This window comes from Henckelia pumila, chromosome 3 (assembly GCF_033568475.1).
Source record: "Henckelia pumila isolate YLH828 chromosome 3, ASM3356847v2, whole genome shotgun sequence".
NCBI lineage: Eukaryota > Viridiplantae > Streptophyta > Magnoliopsida > Lamiales > Gesneriaceae > Henckelia > Henckelia pumila.
In genome coordinates this window covers 16,062,173-16,072,429 of record NC_133122.1, presented here as the reverse complement: position 1 = coordinate 16,072,429, position 10,257 = coordinate 16,062,173, and positions in this window count along the sequence as shown.

Below are 10,257 nucleotides of genomic sequence, written 5' to 3'. Positions count from 1 at the left end.
AATTAAATCTGGCACAAATAAAACATCTCTCAACAATAATTTAAAACCATTCTGCAAAATCAAACAAACATCTCCAATGGCCGTAGCTTCAACTCTGGAACCATTCCCGAGCCTCAGCTGGGTCTCACCCATTCTAAGCCTGCGACTTCTTGTCATCACCTGCAAATCATTGCAAATGTGAGAACCACATCCGGTATCCAATACCCAAGAAGTTGTATTAAGTGACATGTTTATTTCGATATAGAATATACCCTTTGCAGTTCCCAACTGCTCAAGATACTCCTTGCAGTTGCGCTTCCAATGACCCGGCTTCTTGCAGTAATGGCAAACATCCTTGGATTTTCCATCGTTTGAAGCCTTTGTCTTTTGCTTCTTCTCGGGTTCCACTTTCTTGGGTGGGGCAGAACGTTTCTTGCCCTTCATACTTGGCCCCTTCTTAGCAGAAGATGAGGAGCCCACCAAGAAAGCTGGCTTATCCTTCTTAAGTGTGGATTCATATGTAACGAGCATATTGACCATCTCTTCAAGGGTGGCCTCTATCTTGTTCATATTAAAATTTATCACGAATCCATCAAATGAAGAAGGAAGAGATAGAAGCAGCAAGTCCACATTGAGTTCATGCTCCAACACCAAATCAAGGGTCGCTAACTTCTGTATGAGCCAAATCACTCGTACCCCATGATCACGGACCGAAGTCCCTTCACGCATGCGGCACGTCATCAACTCCTTAACAGTAGAGAACCTTTCAGCCCTCGACTGAGCCCCAAAAAGTTCCTTGAGTTGCGTGTGAATGTCAGCAGCATTCACCGTGTCCTCAAATCGCCTCTGGAGTTCATCAGACATCGAGGCTTGCATATAGCATTTGGTCTTGATGTCATGGTCACACCATGCATCAAGTTTGGCCAATTCCTCCGGACTTATGTCAGCTGGTGCTTCCTTCGGAGGTGCTTTCTCTAACACGTAGAGCATTTTCTCCGAAGTTAAGACAATCTTCAACTTCCGGAACCATTCCGTATAGTTGGCGCCAGTCAGCTTGTTTTGTTCGAGGATCGAGAATAAAGGATTTCGCGAATTCATTGTATGAAATACTGAAAAGGAAAAACAGACATATATCAATTATTGTTTAACAATTTACTAAGACATAAAATAGGCGAATTTAATTTTATGAATCTCACTCCCACTATTTTAACGATTTCACCACCCTCTAGTGAAAACGGAAAACTTTTTCCTTAGTGAGAACATGGAGTCCAATTGACAAACTTATGGTCCCGAATAATATCAGCCAACCATAATTCTCAAAAGGTAGAGCCCAATTGCTTCCAAAGCAACCCCCATGTATTTACCTCATGTCCAATAAGGGCCCAATAATATGACGCCGTTTAAAGTGACATGTCAAGATGACCCATCAATATTAAGTTGTGATGGACGGTCGCCATGTGGATCCCCCAATAATATGAGCCGATCCCATGGGAGTTCCACCCAACTTACAACATTTGTCGATCCAATGTACAGCTTTCCGACGGACGGGCCCCCCCAATAATATGAGCCGGACCGTATCCGCGGGTAGCATCACATACATTGACCGTTGATGGAAGGTAGGAACATTTAAACAATATTTAAATTTCCTTTATTTATCTTGATATAAATTTTAAATCATATTTAAAATGAGGGATTTTATTTATAAAAATATTTGTCTCATCATTTTTAATTTATTGCATGCATTGCCGGATTCACGCAATTTATGTCTAAACATGCATACAATCATAATATCACATATTATATAGGATGATCGATTCCATTTCTAATTGACCCGTGGTTGCCAATCACGGGTCTTAGTCCAATCCTAGGTAATATGCAGTATGCAAATGCAATCCTATTACATATGCTTCCAATTTACATTTCTTCAGTCTTCATTGTCTGCTGGACCCACCATCTTCAAATCTTGATCTCCCACTAAATCTAATGTATTTACAATTAAATAACAATGACAAGTAGGGGATACATTTTTAGGGGGTGGGAACGGGCTATAAACCAAGCCCACTTTTATTACATATGACATTCATATCGGGCCATAAACCAGGCCCATTAATAAAACCAACAACAATAAAGACAAAATGTAAATTCCTAACATACACCTACAAAATTGGTCATGGCAATCGATCATCCTTATCCAATAACATTTAATTCAAAATTAATTTATTGGATAACATGCTGTGGCAATTCAAATTTAAACAAGATAAAATCATATTTTATATATAAAATCACATTTCACATATAAAATCATATTTTATCTCCATATCAAATAAAATCATATTTTATCTATAAAATCCAATTTTACAAATAAAATCATATTTTATCTAATATATCATAAGATCATATCTTATCATCAATTGTACCAAAATAATTGATTTCAAAATTCAATTTACGGATAAAATATTAAAATTTTCCAAAAATTCAAATTTATCCAAAATCAATTTTAAAATTTACGGACTCGAACAATTCGATCCGAAATCTCGTGAACCAATCAAAAACAATTTTTGACCGGACCAAAAATAAAATTTTAAATATTAAAATTAATAAAAAAATTAAAAATTAATTTTTCCCGCGGGCCACCCGGGACACTCCCGGGTCGGCCCGCACCCGGGGCGCGGGCCGGGGGCAGCCCGGCTGCCCCCTTAGGGCAGCGCCTGGCGCCGCCCCTGGGCGGCGCCGTGCGCTGCCCTGGGCGGCGCCGAGCGCCGCCCTGCGCAGCGCCCAGCGCTGCGCTGGGCAGCGCCGAGCGCCGCCCCTGGGCAGCGCCCAGCGCTGCCCTGCGCAGCGCCCAGCGCTGCGCTGGGCAGCGCACAGCGCTGCCCTGGGCGGCGCCGTGCGCCGCCCTGGGCGGCGACGGTCGCCGCCTTGGGCGGCGCTGTGCGCCCCCTTTGGGCGGCGCCGTGCGCCGCCCGGGGCAGCAACAATTGCTGCCCCACCGGGCAGCGATCCAATCGCTGCCCGGGTTTTGCCCCGAAAAAATTTTTTTTTATTAAAAATATTTATTTTGTTTCATAAACCGAGACTCAAAAATTTTGTACAATTGATTATTCAATCGATTGATCTGAGCAACCTGGCTCTGATACCACTGTTGGAAAACTGGCGAGTTCCCAGACCAATTACGATTGATACCCGGTGCAGCGGAAGTTTAAAAATTTTTCATGGAACGTTTCCATGGTATGGGTATCAACCGTTCATCGATTGAATTACGTGTGTGTAAAATTTAAATAACAATTAAATAAATTTTACCTCAAATCTCGCAACGAGATTAATGGACACCAACAGAACAATTCTGCTCTTGTTGTCTCTCCCTGGAACCGATGAACGCCTTCAATCAGGTCCACGAACAGAGGTTTAATCCCTCTGATAGATTGCACTAGAAAATCTATCAGAAGTTTTCTGCGAAGAGATTACACGAATCTGATTCGTTATTCCTGACCGCGATTCAAAATCACAGACCGGAATTTTCTCGGGCAGAGCAAAGGGAGGGGACGGCCGATCGGTTTTGAGAGGGTCTAGGGTTTTCGAAATTTGCTCTCAAAATTTATGACCTGTTGTGTGTAATTTCTGTACTGAAATAACTTATTTATAATGCAGGCCACTAACACCTTAGGGCCCATTAGTCATAAGCTGGGGCCCGACAAGCAAAGCCCGCTCGTTCAGAAATTAATATAAAATTCATCGTGACTCCGATTGATGAAACGATTTCACCAATGTGCACAGAAACCATTTCTGCACGTTTTAAAGTCAAAATAAATTTTCCTGAATCCGAATTCAGTGGTTTCCAAAAATGTCCATCCCTATGTCATTTTAGGAAACCCTACTCCCTTACTCTTAATTAAGAAGTCCAACTCCTTAGTTCATTAAATTTAACTCTTTAAATTTAACTATCTCAACGGGGATTAAAACTCCATTACACTGTGTGACCCTCAATGGTTCAGGGATACAGCTAGCCGTGGGCTCACAACTCCTTGTGACTCGGAACAACACTTTCCGACTTGCCCAACGAATCATGGTAAAGCGCCTAGCAACATCGCCCCATGATTCCCTAGGTATCACTGATAGTGCCTACAAGAACCAGTAGATTTTGGTTAGCGTACAGTACGGTCCCTTCATCCATATATCCCGATCGAATCAACAACCATTGGTATATCGAGAGTCGCTCAAGATTCGATAACTATGCAATACATCTTGAAGATCAAATTAGTGACATCGCATGTGCTACTAAGAAACCATTTCTTAAATCACATCAAGTACTCTGGCCAGAGATTTGTCACACTAATATCTCCTCAGATCGCATAGGATATCCACACTCGCAAGTATGTGGTGAATCCTTGACAACAATGCATTGACTCCTATATGTGTCGTAACTGTACCCAATCTCGACACCTGATGACCCCCTCAGAGTCGGTAAACGAGTCAAAGCACAGTACTAGCATATAGAGTCTCCATGATGTTTCAAGTCGTAAGGACTAATGGTGTACAACCAAAACCGCGGACTTTATCCACTCGATAAGTGATAACCACTTGGAAAGTCCGGATAGGGTAGTTCGACTATTCATCCTATGAATATCCATTTGCATGCTTCGAACATCTCCATGTTCCCTACCAATGAAACGTGGTACTCCGCATCGCAAATGCTAGTCTCAAACTCGAGCGATCCTTATCCTTATTATCGGACGGCTCAATCGACTAGGAACGGTTTTAGAATATACAGTGACTATAAGATGTATTTCATGATAGACATCTCCATGTTCTACCACATCTTACATACACTATAGTATATTCAAGGTCTTTATCAAAACAACAATAGTATATCACAATATAACAATATGAAGTAATATAAAGTCATTGCCATAAAAGTGTAAATAATATTAAACAAAAGATTGTTTATACAAAGAGTCAACAAAGCCCATAGCCACACAGTTGGCTCACTGGGCACCCACTCTTACATGTAGTAACCCAGAAACCATTTTAAGATAATAATATGTTAAACATGATTAAGGGTTGGTATTTAACCAATTTCGGAGTGTTATTGGACTTCAGAAGTAAAATTTGGGCTTTTTCATTTTGGGCCGGATAGTAAGTTCCGATCCCAGATAGTAAGCTCCGATCCTGGATAGTAAGCTCCGATCCTGGATAGTAAGCTCCGATCGGAACGGAAGCTCCGATCCTGGAACGGAAGTTCCGATCCCCAGCTGCCAGAAATGATCGATGACTCAGTCGCGAGTTTTGACAAGTATCGATCATAGAGCAGATCGGAAGCTCCGATCGTATATCGAAAGTTCCGATCCTGACGTGGCAGACATGCACGCAATGAGCTGGATCGGAAGCTCCGATCCCGAAATCGGAAGTTCCGATCCTAGCCGAGAAATTTTCCTATAAATAGGGCTTCTCAGATTCATTTCTGAATTACGAATTCCCGAGTTTTTTTCTTCAGTTATATAGTGTGAGTTATACACTTGAGGGCCCTATCGGTTATAATAGAGGTTCTGGAATAACCAAGGTGTGGTTATAGTCATCCGGGACTAGCGACTTCAAAGGGCTATAGACGAACGAAGGTATGGTCCGGGAATCTATTTAAGTTTTGGGAGTACTTATTAGCTTAGTTAAGGCTTATAGAACTTGTGTAGTGATACGGTGAACTTTTGAATATAGGCTTGGAACCTAGGATCCTATTATACTTGAACTAGCCTAGAGGTACGTACACATTGACTGAGATTGCCAGCGAGTATACATGTTTATATGTTGCATTTATTTGGCATTATTATATGGCATGATGTATGTTTTACCATTTTCTATACTCATATGTCATGTGCATATACACGTTGAGCCTATTCCTTGTTATACCTGATTATAGAGCCGCTCAGCTCTATACTCGATAGTCTGTCACTGAGGGTACCGCGACGGCGGGGGCATTTATGTCTGTCTACTCTGGTGTACTAGACGAGTGTGGTTGCACCCAGAGGTTGATCCGTGCGGTGGCAGCACTCATATGACGCCGGTTCTGAGCATGATTTTTCAGATGATCTTTTACCAGTCATCATGTAGCATGCATTATATACATATGTTTACTCATGTCTATGTACTGGGCATAGCGCTCACGTCCTAGTTGTTATCTTGGACACCCTATTCCATGGGGCAGGTCGCAGGATGGACGGAGCTGGTAGTTCAAGGCAGGACTAGGGAGCAGGAGCTTTGAAAGTTTTTATACAGCACGATTTATTAGCTGTATAATGTTTACTTTTAAGAATTTCGATATGGTTGTATCACTACAGATTTAAGTCTGGATTATATTACTAAGCTGATATGTAAATTATGGATTATGTTTCCGCACGTTTTTACTCTGTTAAGTATTTTGCTGTATTAAGTTTAATGCATGCTATTAGTTGCCAGTTAGTAGGTGATTCCATGCAGGGTCACTACATGTTTAGTCCTGGCCAGTGCGGCTATAGGTTTGTGTGTTGTCGAATTGGACACTATTTTCGATTATTGTATTGCTGTTTGAGTTTTTTTTATTTTCCCTGGTATGTCCGATTTACGGGGAGGTCATGCCGAATTTTCGGTAGGCCCGAAAGCAAAATTTTAACTCGTTTTCGCTGTTTACATTAATTAATCTTGATTGCATGATCATTAAATACTAATCAGGAACGAGCCCTCACATTTGGTATCAGAGCATAAACTGGGATATGCTCGAAATAGAGTCTAGTACACTTGAGTCTAGGCACGAATGAAGATGATTGCGTATTTGTTTGACTACTTGTTCTTATCTGTTATTTGTTACTTGAATGATTTGCTCTAGAGTTAGTAGTTAACTAGGCTTTGACTTTTAGTTAAGCTCGTTTGCCTAGAATTATGTTATCATCTTGTGCTATCTTTGGCCTAAAGATTTGACCTTGGATTTCTTTAGATGGCCCCTAGACTTCGAGGTGGAAAAGGAAAGAATGTTGTCCAAGAATCTGGCGGTCAGAATGAGGTTGGTCTTGATGGAGTCTTGCGTGGAAGACGTGGTCGTCCTACAAGAAATGTAATAAACGATATTGATGCTGAAGTGGACCAGCTGGGCAATCAAGTTGATGAAATGGAGTTGGTGGTCGCTAGATTTCAAAGATTGAATCCACCCACCTTCAGTGGAGATGAAGGCAGTGAAAAAGCTGAATCTTGGTTGAGAGCCATGAACAACCTGTTCGGGTTGGTGCACTATAATTCTGAACGAAGGGTAACAATGGTGGTTCTACAACTGAAAGATACTGCTGAACGTTGGTGGGAGGCTATGAGAACAGCTTTGGTTGAGGCTGGTAAACCTGTTACTTGGGATGTTTTCTGCTCCAAGTTCCGACAAGAATATGCTCCACCTTCTTTTGTGGCAGAGAAAACATCTGAGTTCTTCAATCTGGTTCAAGGTGATTTGAGTGCTGCAGAGTATGCCAGAAAGCTGTCTTCATTGTTTACTTATGTGCCACACATTGCTTCTAAAGATGGGGCTAAACTTGAAAAGTTTATGGAAGGACTAAATCAGAATCTTTACTCCTTGGTCTTGGCCAGCAACCCAGTTGATTATGCTGATGCGGTTGACAAAGCCATCAGACAGGAAGCAGGGTTAAGAAGGGGTCAACCGCAGTATACTATGCAAGCACCCTCTGGCAGTGCACCATTTTCAGCAAACACCTCTTTTTCACCCCAGCAATCATTTCAGCAACCTAGGCCGCAGAGATTTAAGCCTAAGGGAAAACAATTCAAGAAAAAGTCATTTAGCACTTCCTCTAGTTCTGATAGTTCTCGTGGTGGGGGATCTTCATGGGTTCCTAGAGAGTCTTGCAATAAGTGTGGAGGAAGGCATTCATCCAATCATTGCGTAGGAGTTCAGGGAGTCTGTCGTACTTGTGGCCAACCAGGACATTATGCAAAGGTTTTTCCTAGTGGGGGAGGACAGCAGCATCAGTCTTCTCAGTTTAGCCAGTTTCCTCGAGCTCCAGCTCCTAGACCTTTCACTCCTCAGTTTACGCCGCAACCCAGTTTCTCCCAGCCGAGAGGTCCTCCTCAGTAGCAGTTCCCAGGGCCTCAGCAGGCTAGAGTTCATGCATTGACTCACGACCAGGCTCAGGATGCACCTAGAGGGGTTATAGCAGGTATATGTTTTATCTTTGATCATCCTGCTCGTATATTGATAGACACAGGAGCATCTCATTCATTTCTATCTACTGCATTTATTTTTGAGCATGAGATTGCTACTACCTTGTTGATTGATCCAGTGTCTGTGTCTACCCCTGCCGGTGTGTATTTGAGGTCGCGTGAGATAGTGATAAACTGTGTAATCCATTTCGATGAAAGCATTATGATAACCAACTTGATTAAGTTGTCTATGTCTGATTTTGATTGTATTATCGGAATGGATACTTTGACCAACTATCGAGCTACAGTTGAATGTTTTCATGGAGTAGTAAGATTCCGACCGTATGTTGGTGGCAAATGGAATTTTTATGGTGATGATTCTCGATCCCGTATTCCTTTAGTGTCAGCCATGCAGATGTTTGGGTTATTGTCTGCTGGGAATGAAGGGTATTTGATCTATGCAGCAGATGCTACTCAAGACAAGGGATTGAAGGTTTCAGATATTCCAGTGGTTGAGGAATTTCCTGACGTATTTCCCGAAGAGATTCCAGGCTTTCCGCCTAAAAGGGAAATAGATTTTAGTATTGATTTGATGCCAGGAGCAAATCCAGTTTCCAAAGAACCTTATCGAATAGCTCCAGCAGAATTGAAAGAATTAAAAGAACAGTTGCAGGATCTTCTGGAGAAAGGTTACATCAGGCCGAGTATGTCGCCTTGGGGAGCTCTTATACTGTTTGTGAAAAAGAAAGATGGATCGATGAGGATGTGCATTGATTACCGTCAGTTAAATTAGATCACAGTGAAGAATAAATACCCATTACCACGCATTGACGATCTGTTTGATCAGTTTCAAGGTACGTCTGTGTACTCAAAAATTGATCTCGTTCTGGTTACCATCAGCTTCGAGTCCGTGAAGAAGATATTCCAAAGACAGCATTTCGGACACGATATGGTCACTATGAATTCCTCGTCATGCCATTTGGGTTAACGAATGCTCCAACGGTTTTTATGGATCTGATGAACCGTATATTTCGAGAGTTTATAGACAGATTTGTTATCGTTTTCATTGATGACATTCAGATCTATTCAAAATCATTGAAGGAGCATCGAGATCATTTGAGGCTAGTTCTTCAAACTCTCAGAACTGCACAGCTGTACACCAAGTTTTCAAAGTGTGAGTTCTGGTTAGACAGAGTTGTATTTTTGGGACATGTAATATCAGCTCAAGGAGTGTCTGTTGATCCCAGTAAGATTGATGTCGTCCTTAATTGGACAACACCCAGGAATGTTTATGAGATTCGTAGTTTCTTGGGATTGGCTGGATATTATAGGCGATTTATCGAAGGATTTTCTAAAATAGCGAAGCCTATGACACAACTGACACAGAAAGATCGACGTTTTGTTTGGACTAGAGAGTGTGAAACTAGTTTTCAGACTTTGAAAGAAAAGTTAACCACAGCCCCTGTTTTAGCTTTACCTTCGGGCTCAGGTGGGTTTGTCGTCTGTACAGATGCTTCTCTAAATGGACTTGGATGTGTTTTGATGCAGCATGAGCGAGTTATTGCTTATGCATCACGTCAGTTGAAGCCTCATGAAACTCGATATCCAGTTCATGATTTAGAGTTGGGTGTCATTTTATTTGCATTGAAAATATGGCGTCATTATCTGTACGGAGAACAGTTTGTGATATATTCTGATCACAAAAGTCTTAAGTATATTTTCACACAATCTGATCTGAACATGAGACAACGTCATTGGATGGAATTACTTAAGGACTTTGATTGTGATATTCAGTATCAACCCGGTAAGATGAATCTAGTTGCAGATGCTCTTAGCCGAAAAGTTCAGAATGCAATGTTAACATCTCTTACAATCTTTAAAGTCCATGAGCACTTGGGGACTTCAGGTTGGACTTACCAACCTAGTGGTGACTACTTTTTAGTTTCATCTATTCAAGTTGAACCACAGATAGTTTCTGACATCAAAACAGCGCAAAGTAATGATCCTTATATTCAGAATTTGAAAGAATTGTCTCAAACAGGACAGTCAGATAAGTTTGATGTCACTTCAGATGGAATTTTGCGTTTTAAAGGAAGACTTGTGGTTCCAAATTTG